The sequence below is a fragment of the Notamacropus eugenii genome, chromosome 2 (assembly GCF_028372415.1).
Source record: "Notamacropus eugenii isolate mMacEug1 chromosome 2, mMacEug1.pri_v2, whole genome shotgun sequence".
In the NCBI taxonomy this organism is placed as follows: Eukaryota; Metazoa; Chordata; class Mammalia; order Diprotodontia; family Macropodidae; genus Notamacropus; species Notamacropus eugenii.
In genome coordinates, this window is record NC_092873.1 from 24,713,305 (window position 1) to 24,726,908 (window position 13,604).

Consider the following 13,604-nt stretch of genomic DNA (forward strand, 5'->3'; position numbering starts at 1 on the left):
ATGCCATGACTTGGAGTGAATTGGATTTTTAAGTAAGGGAGGGCTGTGCAAGGTCACCAGCCTTACTTTCCTCCACAGCCATCTGTGTCCCGTGGCAAGATATAAACATGGATGACTGCAGATGGCCCTGTTAAGTTCAGGGGAGAGATGTCCTTGGCCCTAAGGAGACTCTTTTGATTTAAACATCCTTTGTGGGTTTAGACTGGCTTAAAAAAAATCTATCCTTTTACCAGATGGCTTATTGGTACATTTGGGCAGACTCTGAGAATCAAAAATTCTGCCCAACCATTGGCTTTGACACCTATTCCTACAGGCTTTGGTGATCAGAAAACTCTTTCTCCTTTTGCAAATAAGGAGCCAGGTAGTGGCCCCCACTCTGGGTGCAATACACTCCCCTAACACTTCCCAGAAAGAATGGGAGAGTTATAAGTAGATATAGAATTTTAGCCAAGGTGCAAATGAACATCCTATAGAATGGTAGACAAGACTAAAGACAGTATTGAGACTGTATTCATTGATTAGAGACTGGATGGTCAAAATAATATTTAAACGGTAAAGCTGCAGATGAGCTTTAGTCCCTGGGTAGGAAGCTAAACTACCTGATAGAATTGTGTTCCTTATGACTTATAGCTTTTCTGTTGGTCAGTCACTTCCAGCTCTTGGTGACCCAATTTGGCATTTTCTTGGCAAAGGTACTGAAGTGGCTTGTCATTTCCTTCTTCAACTCATTTTACAAATGAAGGCAAACAAGCTAAGTGACTTGTCAAGGGTTAGAAAGCTAGTAAGTGTCTGAGACCAGATTTGAACTCAGGGAGACAATCTTCCTGACCCCAGACTCAGCCACTGGGCTACCTTGTTGTCCTATGACCTATATCTATGACAGTAAAATAAAAGGAAAAAAAAGGGGAAATGGTTGAGTAAGAATCTTAACAAATAAAGCTGTTTATATCAAGTGGAGTACAGATGGCAATTATCCAGATCTCCAACTCCAGGGCAGCCGAGGAAGTGAGTCAGGCTCCCAGAATCAGCCAGGAAGGCTTGATTCTAAGTAAATATGTTGACCTTGTAGGTAGAAAGGACTTTGGAAATGGGACGTCTGCTTAGATCTACTGGCATTGGTTTAAATCTTCAGAAGGAGCTGATATTTGAAACCCCTTTATTGTAGAGTGGTTAGGAAACTGGGATGATTCAACATTATTGTTTAAGTTAATTAATAAAGTTTTATACCTAAATCAGCTCTCCCCTCTCTGTTATGCTGAAGTTCTGATACTAAGCTCTACTTCCAGTGAGCAAGTTATATATATCCACTTTCCCATTGATCAAACTTTCAGTGGGCATAATGATAATCTATTCTCAGTTTTAACCCTGATTGGGCTGAGGGGGAGAGCTGAAACAATCAAGAAAGGAGAATTTATGGCATTGGAAACTGATTGTAACTGAAAGGTAGTGTCTTTACTATCAATTTCTAAATTAGGGTCTGAATGTTTTTGTAAATCTTAAAATATCTTAGCTGATTTTTTTTTAGCAGGGGAAGACTGGAGCTCCCTAAAAGCAAGATTACATGCAAATAATGCTTAAGACTTGGGGTTGCTGGGTTTTTTAAATCACTTTTTCCATTGGAAGGTGATAAACTGATTACTTCAGTGGAAGTTTTTGTTTTGTTTTGTTTTTACCCCTTAGAGAATACTAAAACCAAACTAAGCCTTATTCAGTGACAATGCCACTCAGCATGTAAAATATGAGAGAAATCATGCAGGAACGACCAGCAGAATCTCAGTCTCAACCACGATTGGGAACCAGGGATGAATTGGGAATAAAGAAAATAATAAAAGGAAATAAAGAGAAAAAACAAAGAAGGAAGAAAAGAAGTGAAGGTCACATCAGACTGTAACAAGAAGGCACAGGTGTGAAGTTTGCAGGGCCTTAATCCGAGCCCACTGGAAGAGCAGTGAGAGAAGGGAGAAGCAAAAGGAGATGAGGGAAACGAGGGAAGGTTAAAGCCAGTCAGTCTGTTTGTCCTGAGGGTTTGGGGTTTTGGAAAGAGAGATTTCAGGAGACTATTTTTTATCTTATCGAGATAAGAAGAAGACTTTATTTTGGGTAGAAATGTCTGTTTTGAGAATATTCTATCAAGCAACATTTACCTAATGAAAACTATAGTAATATGTATGCAGCATAAAATTACTTGAGTATAGCACACTAAAATTCTCTCCTTGAAAGACAATTAGGGAGCTGGAGATGAGACTCCGAGGCTGAATTCCGGATCAGTCAAGATGGCAGGGCTGCCCCGCAGGATCATTAAGGAAACCCAGGGTTTGCTGGCAGAATCAGTTCCTGGGATAAAAGCAGAACCAGATGAAAGCAATACGTTATTTTCCTGTAGTCATTGCAGGCCCACAGGATTCCTTCTTTGAGGAAGGGACTTTTGAACTTGAACTTTTTCTTCCTGAAGAATACCCAATGGCAGCTCCTAAAGTACATTTCATGACCAAAATTTATTACCCTAATGTAGACAAGTTGGGAAGAATATGTTTAGATATTTTGAAAGATAAATGTTCTCCAGCGCTGCAGACCGGTACAGTGCTGCTCTCAATCCAAGTTTTGTTAAATGCTCCTAATTCAGACGATCCATTAGCAAATGAAGTAGCTGAGCAGTGGAAGACCAATGAAGCCTAAGCCGCAGAAACAGCCAGAGCATGGACCAGGCTATATGCCATGAATAATATTTAAATTCAATCTCAACATCAAGTGTGCATCACTTCTTCTGTTCTGCAAACACCTCTTCCTTTTTGGTTTATGTGGGAAGTAAGAAAGTTCTGTTGTCCACATTCCTAGCTGATAAGGGTTGTGACCTAGCATGGACAGGTTAGAGGTCAGAAGCTAATGCATAGGCCCAAGGAGCTGTGTGAGGAAGGGCCTATCAGAGAGAAGAACGTGAAGTCACATGGCCAGGGGACTGTATCCCCGGAAATCCAAAGTTCAGACTTCCATAAGGGTCCTGCCTCATCCTGACCTGGTGGTAATCCTTCCAGTGGCCATGCTGGAAGCTACCCTTTCCTTCAGGGGAAGAAACATAGGCTTTCCCTACTCTGAACTCCATTTTTAATAAATGTTTCTTGATACCTCTTTTGTGTGTCAAGTACGTCTCTAACAAACCTGGCACCCAACGTGGGACTCCCCCAAACAAGGGGCACTCGACTCACTGCCTTGGAGGAAATGAGATTAAATTTACAGGATGAGCGCTCCTGTAAAAAAGGTGGTTTTTACAGTCCCTGTAAGTTACATCTCCAGTCCAAGCATGTGATCTCGGACCATGGGCAGGAGTTCAGAGGAAGTAAGGAAGGGAGAAAACTTTGCCAGGGGACCACGTAAGTCACAGATCAGGTCACCTGGGAACTTTCACTCTGGATCAGTCTTTTACTAAGCAAGGAGAGTTCAGAGTGGCAAAATCTTTATTGGCTCCTTTTTCCTCTCAGGAAGTTTTTTATTGGCACTAAGCAAATAGAGAAAACTTGGACAGAATCCAGGGAATTTGAGCCATGGCAGGAAGGAGAGCCCCTGGGGATATTGGGAGGATTCGATCTGCTCCAAGATCAAAAGAACTATGGTGGTCACTAGGGCTCAGGGACGTTAGTCCCAAGAGTGACCAACCTGTATTTCCCTAAGTTATCTGGTATCAGGTCCTCTAAGTGTTTGTCCCAGAAGCTGGAGTGGGCTTATTAGGGAGGAATTTAATCCTTAGAATTGGCCTGGAGTTAGAGTAAATTGAGATGACTAGTTGAATTTTGACCAGTCTAATCTGAAATTAGTTTATTTCTTAAAAAGAGAGGATCTGTATTGCTCTATTTGTTCTGTGTTTGTCTGTGTGTCTGTGAAGTGTTTTGTTAAACTGTCAATGCAGCCAGTCAGAGTGGTTGGGGCTGTGGCTGATCTCCTTCTCTCCCTCATTACAGCAGCCTCAGGAGTGAGTGGGCTGGAGAGAGAGAGAAAAAAAATGCCTTACTGTTTGGTTAATAGAAGGTTTGAAAACTTTTAGGAAATTGCTTTAAAAAAAAAAATCTTTCTTTCTGCATTCTAGAGCCCTGGCCAGGTTGTGAATGTGGAAAGGGAAATTTTGGCTCTTTGCAGAGTATTCAACTTAAAAAAAAATATGGCTCTATTAGTTAAATTGTTAAATTAAATTAAATTGTTAGGCTCTAAACCTCTAAGATTTCTTTTTAAGGAACAAAGAAGCTGGAAGAGATGGTGAGTATTTGTTCTTTTGAAATATAAAAGGAGGGGAGGAATATGAATGGGATGTGCTTGGACCTTGTATTCCCTCCCCCATCCCAATTCAGAAAAAGTTTAGCTTGATTGGGAAACCAATAGACAAAGATATGGAAGGTTATTGCGTTTAAAGATTTAAAAGTTGTTTGCTGTGATTTGTAATTGTTACTATTAGTTATTAAGCTCCCAAGTTTCACTCTTGGAAGTCACACTTTGTCAGTATTAAATTATTTAGGCTTTTTTGCCTGGGCAAGGAGGCTCTTTAATTAATCTGATTCAAAATTTTTTTGGATCTGGGAAAGTCCTCCTTAGATAAGGGAATGGCAGGCCATTCCCAACTTCACCTAAAGGAAGATCTCTTTTGTAACGGAAATTAGCAGAGTAAAAGATGGGCAGTCTGGAGTGAAAAGTTGAGTTTTGATTTAATGAGAGCTCAAGCTAAAATCTATACGTTAGGTTTGAATTGGGTCAATGTATCCGATACCAAAAGATGACGCGTGTAAAATTGCAAATTCATTTTAGAATTTCAGGGATTTCTCTTAGAAACTTTATATCTGTCCATGTGCTCAGACCATGTGGACAAGGGGAAGGTTACCTACCCCCCCACCCCCCCATATGATTTAAAGGCTGGGATGAGACTGGGAGACCTGGTCTGCTGGGCCTGGGAGGGGGGAGGGAAGCCAGAGGATGGTGTTTCAGCTCTTAAGGAAGTAGAGTAAAAGGGAAAAGGCTATTCACAGCTGAAAATGGCCAGTGACGTGGTGCTCTTCCTGTCAGAATTAAGCAGAAAGATATTGTTATTTGGCATATATGATTGTAAAGTGCTTAACATAATGATGGGTATATGTTAGCTGCAACATTAATCTAACGTAATTGTTACACAATTTTTAAATTTAGAGTTTGTTATCTATAGATTGAGGTTTTAAAAGGATGTGGTAGAAATGTGATCATTTGAAACTGACATTTGGTTATAAGTAAGCAGTGAAAATGCTGATGTTTGCTGTATAATGATAGATTTAAGCTAGAAAGGGGATTCCAGTGCAAACAGTTATAGTTAAAATGTGGAGGAAGGCTGGATAGTCTTGAGCAATGGGATTGAGAGTCTTGGAGAAATAAGGGTTTTGATTGCTGATGGTAATCAAATTTGAGATGACTCTATCTGAAAGGGTATCAGGTGATAGAGTGTGGTAAGCTGAATGGGTTAATGGCTTATTTTAAGTTTTAAGTAAACTTAAACAAGTTTAAATTTTTAGGTAATCCATCCAAATGTTATGTTAGGAATTGCATTGTCAAATTAATGATGAATTGGTTAAAAAAGAGCTGTTCAGAATTTTTTGTAAGAGTTTCCTTGTTGTAGGATTTTTATTGAGAAAATGAGAATCCTTTAAAAATATATACATATATTTATATGTATATGTAGGTGTGATTTTCAACCCTGTTCCATCTAAGGATGTATTAAGTATGTTAAAAGTTTATTTCTGCTGTTAAGAAGGAAATTTTATGAATCAACTATTTATGCTTTGTAAAAGGAAACTTACGGGCAAAAAGGGTTTGAAAAAGCTTTGGTTTTAGGTCTTGCCTTGTAATTTTTGTCAATTAGGTTCAAGGGGGCTGTGATAAATTGTTAAACTGTTCTTAAGAGAGGAAAATATTTTTTGTATTAAGAAATGCTTTGTAAAATTTTTTGTATGGTTTTTGGAAGGCCTACCCAATTTGTATTTGTAAGTTAATTTGTTATATTAAGGTTTTATGGTTTTATGGGGACTGGAAAATAAGAGACAAGGAACTATACAGCTCCTCTTCAGGCAAGACTGGAAGGTATGGAAACCTCTCCCTTTCATTTTCTCCTTCTCTTTCTCCAAGCACCTTGGAAATGGTTTTCGGAGCTGACCCCAGGTCTCAGTAGGTCAGGCAGCTAGAAGGCTGTCTTGCAATCAGGTTTTCAGCCCAGTGGCTGTGTTCCAGGCTGTACACCTGGGCACACCCTCCAAAGCATAGACAAGGACGGACGCTCTATTGGGAAATGTGTGCCCAACTCTCTGAATTCCCTAGGCGCTAGGGAATTAGGGTTATCTCTTTTCCCTTGTATCTTTTCCCAAGGCTTACTTCCACATCCTCCTTTATGGAGGAAGGGTCTTTCAGTCCCATGCCTGTAATGGGTCAATCCTCTTCAATCCCCAAAAATTTGCCTTTGGGTTTGTCTTTTACAAAATTGGGAAAAATTTAGTTTCTCTAAAGAAAAGGAAAAAGCTGGTGTTCTTTTGCAACACTGTTGGCCTCAGTATTACCTAGAAGGTCACAAAGCATGGCCCGTTTTGGGGACTTTAAAAATGAATACTCTTTTACAGTTAGAATTGTACTGTGTGCCTAGAAGGAAAATGGATAGACGTTTCCTATGTAATAGCCTTTGTCCAGCTCTCTCAGGACCTTGTTCTCAGGAAAGATTGTGAGATGCCTGGAGCTAGAACTGCCCCTCAAAAGGAACAATGGGGCTCAACCAGACATTTTCGATGATCCCCTTTCTTATGCCCCTCAGGGTTTTGGCCTTCTCCCTCTCCCGCAGCACCAACAACCGGTCTTGCTGAGGTGTGACCCTCTGCAGTCCCTCTCCCTGAGGCAACTTTGCTTAGGCCTCAGGCCCTACTCCCACAGCAGTCTCTGGGTACCTCCCCTGCTGACCCCCTCCTCTCCTCAGGTGTCAGCTGATCATTTGGCTAATGGTGACCCCACAATACCAAGGATGGAATTATCAGAAGAGTGAGGATGGGGAAAAGGAGATCATATGATAATTTGCTTATTAGAAGTCCTAACAACTGCACTTCGAAAGTAAGTAAATTAAAAAAAAAATTAGGGAAATTACTCAGGGAGAAAAGGAAAACTCTGCCCTTTTTCAAGTAGAAGCTATTATCCTGACTATTGAAGGGACAGCAGTTACAACCTTGAAGTGTCTAGGTTCAGCACATAGTCACAGCCATGGGTAGAGGGTGAAGGGGGCTGGGTCAGGATGGAGAAGCCAGTCAGTGGCTGTCTGCATTTGGTAAGACAGCCCATTCTTCTGTCAATAATTTTTATGATATGAAAATGCAATTGATGTCATCTGAAATTTATTGTTTATGTTCACAGCTAAAACAATTTTGTTAGCCATTTATAGTTCTAATGCTAAAACCTAAAGCTGGTACACTGCGTGTATATGCGTGGAAAAGAGGAGCAGTCCTCAGGCTAGTCAAAAAGTACAGCCCCAGCAGCTGAGGAGATTGTATAAAGAACTTGCTTTGGTGAGAATCTGAAAATGTATAAGAAATGATCTTCAGTGATTGGCTTTTTAGGACAAATTTAAGATCTAAGATGTAAGATAAAATCTTTGAGAACTTTCTTTCTGAATGTAATGGGAATAATTAGATAAAGGAAAGGAAACCCAAGTATACACAAGATGTTGTATCATTGTTCCATAGACCAAGACTGGGATTGAAAGTTAACTGTAATTGTATCTTATCTACAGAGGGACTCCGGGGAAGGAGTCTCTTACTGAGAAAGGGTGGTCCCAGGTGGTCTGGGGGCTCCAGGAATGGTCTTGATGGGAGTAGCCAGTAAACTGGAGATTTGGATTGATAGGATTGAGAGTGGGAAGTAGAACAGAGATTTGGGCAGAGAGATCTTCAGTTTGGGGAAAAGAATTTCACTCTGAGAGGTAGGTAGCCTCTGGGAATATTTGGCATTGATGGAAAAATTAAATGTTTTTTTGATTTGAATTCACTTCACGAACATAAGTTGAAGTTAGTGTTTGAACTTATCATATGTATAGTTCATTCTTTTAGATTGAGCAGGATTAAAAAGGCACAGACTAGTTGGGAAACAGATGTAAATCTATTAGAGCAATGACTTATGATTGTTATTTAACCAGGAACTAGAACATATATAAAAAGGCATGTAAGTCACTTAAGACTTGCTTCAAAAGATGTTCCTTAGCCAATGTGATATTATAGTCATCTCTAAAACTGATTATTGGAGCCTGCTATTTTAAGATTAACTGACTGTCCTTCTGAGTCTAATTCCAGGTGTGGATATCTAGAAAAGTGGCCTGAGCCACTGATCCATGATGCCAGTAAGTCTGTGAGATGCTGGTATCAACTACAAGGGGGTGATCTCATGGGAAGCCTGGGAGAGCAACTGTTCAGCCTGAATGGAGGTAGGACTCTCCTGACTCAATTTCCCCATTGACACTTGGCAGACTTTAAGCCTGGCTGAATGCCAGTTGACAATCTACTTCTACCTGGAATTGACATGAAGTTAGGGAGATGGTGTTTCCCTGAAATGTCCCTACTCTTTATGGCAATTTCCTATATAATCAAAAGTTTTGTAGGCATAATACCAGATCTATTAAATAATAGGTTGTTGGTAGGGGAACATTTGAGGTTAAGTCTAAAATTAAGCTATTAGGCTTAGGACTTTAGACCAACAACAATAACTTAGGGTCCTTTAATTCTTAGTAATAGTGTGGAGACAATCAGGTCAAGGGCTTGTGAGGCTAGCATATGTAGATACGATTTTGTCTCAGTTGGTTAATGTTAAAAGAAAAATGGTTTGTGGTCTGTAGACCACAATATATTATAATATATTGTAAATGCTTTAAAAGAAGCGTCACGTGACCAGAAGTTGGAATTGTTTTATGATGTGATAAGTACTGTGTTAAAAACGATTATTGTATTTCTGTAAGTACTGGAGCCTGTTACTGACTCTAGTGAAATCTCATCTTCCTGATGGGGGGAATGAATAGTGAATCCGTGTAAAATGTATAAGTCACGTTTAAATGTGACTTTCTTAAACATGACAATTGGCCAAAGTTTCAATTTTGATTTTGTAAGAGTGATAGGAATGGTGGTCATCTTCATGGGGGTGGATGATGTTCCTCCCCAGACTGCTGTATGAGATGGAAGCTCAAAATGGACAGTTCATTGATTTACCTTTTTCTTTGAATCTCTGTATCTGTACTTATAACAAGGGGACTGCCCCCTGTAATTTGTCAATGTGTTGGTCAACTTTGCTTCCTTCCCATATTCATATAAAAGGGAGATAGATGAAGGGAAGAATTCATAGGGGAAAGAAAGTGAGGAGGTATTTGTTGATTGGATTTGGGTGTGGAAACAGAAATTTTAATAAAGAAAGAGGGGGGATTTTGTGGTAAGTAAGAAAGTTCTGTTGTCCACATTGCTAGATGATAGGGGTTGTGACCTAGCATGGGCAGGTTAGAGGTCAGAAGCTAATGCACAGGCCCAAGGAGCTGTGTGAGGAAGGACCTATCAGAGAGGAGAACATGGAGTTGCATGGCCAGGGGACAGTATCTCGGGGAAATCCAAAGTTCAGACTTCCATAAGGGTCCTGCCTCATCCTGACCTGGTGGTAGTCCTTCCAGTGGCCATGCTGGAAGCTACCCCTTCCTTCAGAGGAAGGAACGTAGGCCTTCCCTACTCTGAACTCCATTTTTAATAAATTTTTCTTGATACATTTTTTGTGTGTCAAGTTGGTCTCTAACTATTTGCATTTAATGGACACAGTCCTAGAAACATTACAGAATAAAAACTCAGACCATCTTCAGTCCTTTGGTGACTAAATGTACATTAGCAGTCTCTGTCTTGTCCTGATTCACTGTTGTAATGCATGAGCAGAGGCTAGAAGTATCATCTGGATTGCTGTGAAATTGTGTAAAAGCAGTGGCCCAGCTCTGTGGTCACTGTGAATGAAATTAGTTGTCAGTTAGCTGCAGGGGTGTGTCTTTTTTTTCTTCCAGTTTTGTGGGCTCCTTCTCCCTTTTTATGGCGATGCCAATTGCATTGGTTAAAACAGCTAACCAGTTGTACTTTAGAACATGCCCTCTAGCCAAGTCTAACTCCTTAGACACTGTACATGGACAAGCCTGGGTGTTTGAACAAAACTGGGAACAGTAAACATCCCAGCCCTCACTAATATCGTGATTCTGCTGTCAAGTGTAGAAACCTTCCTTCCAGAAAAGCTTGTGACCATTTTGTATGGCTTGCCTGGAAACTTCTGTAAATCTTATGTTTTAGGAAAATATTTCTTTGCTATTCTACTTTGCCTTTGTACAGTTTCTTTGGCTGCGTTTATTTCATTTCCCTAATGTGACAATAGTATTTGAAGACTGAAACTCGTCCAGGACATTTTCTGTTTTGGGTCTTTGCCATCTGACATTACACAGGAAGACGTGGACTTTGCCAGTTTCTTTTCATTGATGCAGATATGCGATAAAATGCTGTTAAATGAATACTCACAAACTGATCCCAAAATACAGAAATCGCTAAAGTGACTGACATGTTAATTAAAATAAACTAAAGTGTACAAAATTATCACTGTCTGATCAGTTAGATGACGATTGGTATCTAGACCTAGAATGTTCGATAATTACTGTCCAGGGAAAGACTGACAGCAAGCAGCAGTTGTGATGGGCAAATGTGTAACTTTCCTTTTGTGCCACTTCATGTCTGGCATTGATATGGGTATTATAATTTTGTTTCTTCCCAATTTGTCTGAATTGAATACATGACCTTTAGTATTTTATAGGACAACAATAGATTTGCTAATTATTCAATATTTGCTGTCATTTATCACAATCTTATCTACAGACCAGATGAACAAAATATTGACCAGCTAAACTGAAATATTAGAAAGTTTTCCTTAATTTGAAAGTCTTTCAATTTTTACTGTAATATAACCAATCTTTAAAGTTTCTGCATAATCTTTTCCTGATCCCATAGGTATTCTTCAAGGGAGCTCCCCTCAGCCCCTCTCCCACGCCTTTTTTTCTTCTTTAATTTGATTTCCCATGATTTTTTTTAGTTGTCCTATCTTTTTCTCTTTGCACTTTTCTCACTCTGCATATTTGATTTCTTTTTATTTTTAAGCCAATCATATGGCCAGTCAGTCTGAGTTATGTTCATGTTCATTGGCAGGTGGAACTTTTGTCTCTTGCAGTTCAAGGTGATGGTTGTGTACCCCATCTGAAGTTTCCCCACTCTTATCTCATATCATCTGGAGTTGCTTCAGAATGTGGTGCATTTTATTGTGCTCCTATGTAAGGTGAAGAATTATCTATTAAAATTACATTTTCAACATAAAAAAAGACAAGTAGAAGGGTTTATTCCAATCTTTGTGTCTGAGATATACAGTCACAATTTCATGATGTTCTAAGGCCACACTTTAAAAGAGCCTGGGGGCCCCAGAAGAGGGAAATGGGGATGTGGAACTGCCACCATAATCTTTGGCGGTGAGTTAACTGAAGGCAGAAGTCCTTATCATTTGGGGTGCTGGCAGCTAATGGCCCTTGGGAAAATTGAAATTTGAAAGTTACCGTTTGTGACTGTAAAATCAGATTTGATTTGATGGGGTTTGTCCTAAAACTAAATTATAATGTGGTCTCAATTGAAGTGAGATATGTTTTCCTATTTGGATAATTGTGATGGGGGGGTGGAACCATGATATCAGAAGGCAGAAACTAGTCTGAACTCTCCCAAAGTCCCCTCCCAGAAACTAAAAATTAATGCCTCAAGATGAATTCTGGAGAGACAAGACAGAGAAGGTGAAGCGATTTTCCAGCCCAAGGCAACTTAGAAGGCCAGTAGGAAAGGTCTCTCTCACTCAGGTAGAAGGCAATCACAGACCAGTGCAGGAAGTATCCTGGCAAGCCAGCAGCAGACCAAGCCCCAGCAAGCCAGCAGGCCAGCAGCAAGGTCTCTAGCTCCCAGCACAGCAGGCTAGAGGCTCAAGTATAGCAGGCCAAAGCCAGGTCCCATGACTCTGGCATAAGAAGCTTGAGGCAGTGCCCCTGCTACCCCAGGAACAGAGCTCAACAGTCACAAAATAGGCTGGGGAAATGAGCAAAAAATAAAATAAAATTGAAAAAGAACTTGACCAAAGAAAGTCACTTTGGTGACAGAGAAGGTCAAAACACAAACTCAATAATGTCCAAATTCCTCAAAGAAAAATGTGAATTGGCCTTGGGCCCAAAAAGAATCCCTGAGAGAACTCAAAAAGGGTTTTCAAAACCAAAGAAGAGAAGCAGGAGAAAAACTGGGAAAAGAAATGAGAGTGCTGCAAGAAATTCATGAAAAAAGAGTCAACAGCTTGGTAAAGGAAGCACAAAAATGGAAAATGGAAAAAAGATATATAAAAATCCAAAAACAATTCCTTAAAATGTAAAATTGGCCAAATGAAAAAGAAGGTATAAAAGCTCAAGGAAGAAAATAATTCCTTAAAATTTAGAATTGGGCAAGTGGAAGCTAATGACTCCATGAGACATCAAGAATCAGTCAAACAAAACCAAAGGAATGAAAAAATAGAAAATGGATAATTGTGATGTCTGGCATTCTAAGGCTAAAAGTCACACTTTAACAAAAGAGACACTCATTTGGCATTAAGTCTCTTCCACATAAAAGAAGAATCAAGGGACCAGAAAGAAGCATTTGGGTGAAGGTCAGTGCAGGGAGAAACAGCCATGGTTCTGTTATCAACGTATACTCCATAGGCTGTGGACAGAAATAGATGGAAATAGTTGAAGATCTGAGGAAACATACCTGGCCTAGCACAGTGGCATCGTCTGGCAGTTTCAGGGGGACTGGATGATCCCAGTATTTGTTGGCGTTTTCCCTCTCTCTTCCAAATACAGAACAACTAACAATACTGGACCAGTCTTCATGATAATCCGGGCTTCAGGAGGCTGAGGAACCCACAAGGAACAAGTCTATTCTGCATCTGAACGTTATTGAGGTGTGGAAACTAGTAGATAAGGAAGGGGGGTCTGCCGAGGGGCAGATGAGTCTTTCTGTTCAATACCCCCCCTCCTTCCGTTCCCTCCACCCCCACCCCACCCCCCAGGACTCCCAAGTCCAGGCTGGAGGATCATTTGTTGGTGGGTTCTGGGAAGATCTCTCGGTGTCCCAGGCGGGGTGGGTTCAGGGCCTCTCGCGGTTCTGTCCAGTCCATTTCCACGGTTCTGAGGCCCGACTCGGCCAAGGGCTCTGGATCTGCTGGGAGCCTTCAGGCAAGTGACGGGCCTGGGCCTCCCCGGCCAACCTGGCTTTTTCTCGGCTCTTTTCGCAGCCTTTCCCGGTGCGATCTAAAATGGTGAAGGGCCTCGGAGTGACGTGACATGTAGGGTGGAAGAGCCTTCCTCCGTAGTCAGCGGGGGTGCGGGGGGAGCGGTGGGGAGGGACGGCGGCATGGGGTGGGGATCTACTTGGGAAACCCCTGCGAGAGCGGAATCGGACCAACTGGCAAGCACAGCACCGGGGGCGGGGCCCGTGGGGCTCCACCTCCGGCTCCTCCTCCCT

The 13,604-nt window shown here is 40.9% G+C and overlaps 1 long non-coding RNA gene and 1 pseudogene across 1 annotated transcript in view; one reads left to right on the forward strand and one right to left on the reverse strand.

The window, feature by feature from the left end:
- Nucleotides 1-13,521, reverse strand: part of LOC140524725 (uncharacterized) — a 27,215-nt gene extending 13,694 nt beyond the window's left edge. The window contains exon 1 of the long non-coding RNA XR_011973818.1: nt 12,849-13,521. This is a non-coding gene — a long non-coding RNA (uncharacterized lncRNA). The remainder of the gene's footprint in view (nt 1-12,848) is intronic.
- On the forward strand, nt 2,163-2,833 carry LOC140524724 (ubiquitin-conjugating enzyme E2 N-like; annotated as a pseudogene).
- Nucleotides 13,522-13,604: the final 83 nt, after the last annotated feature.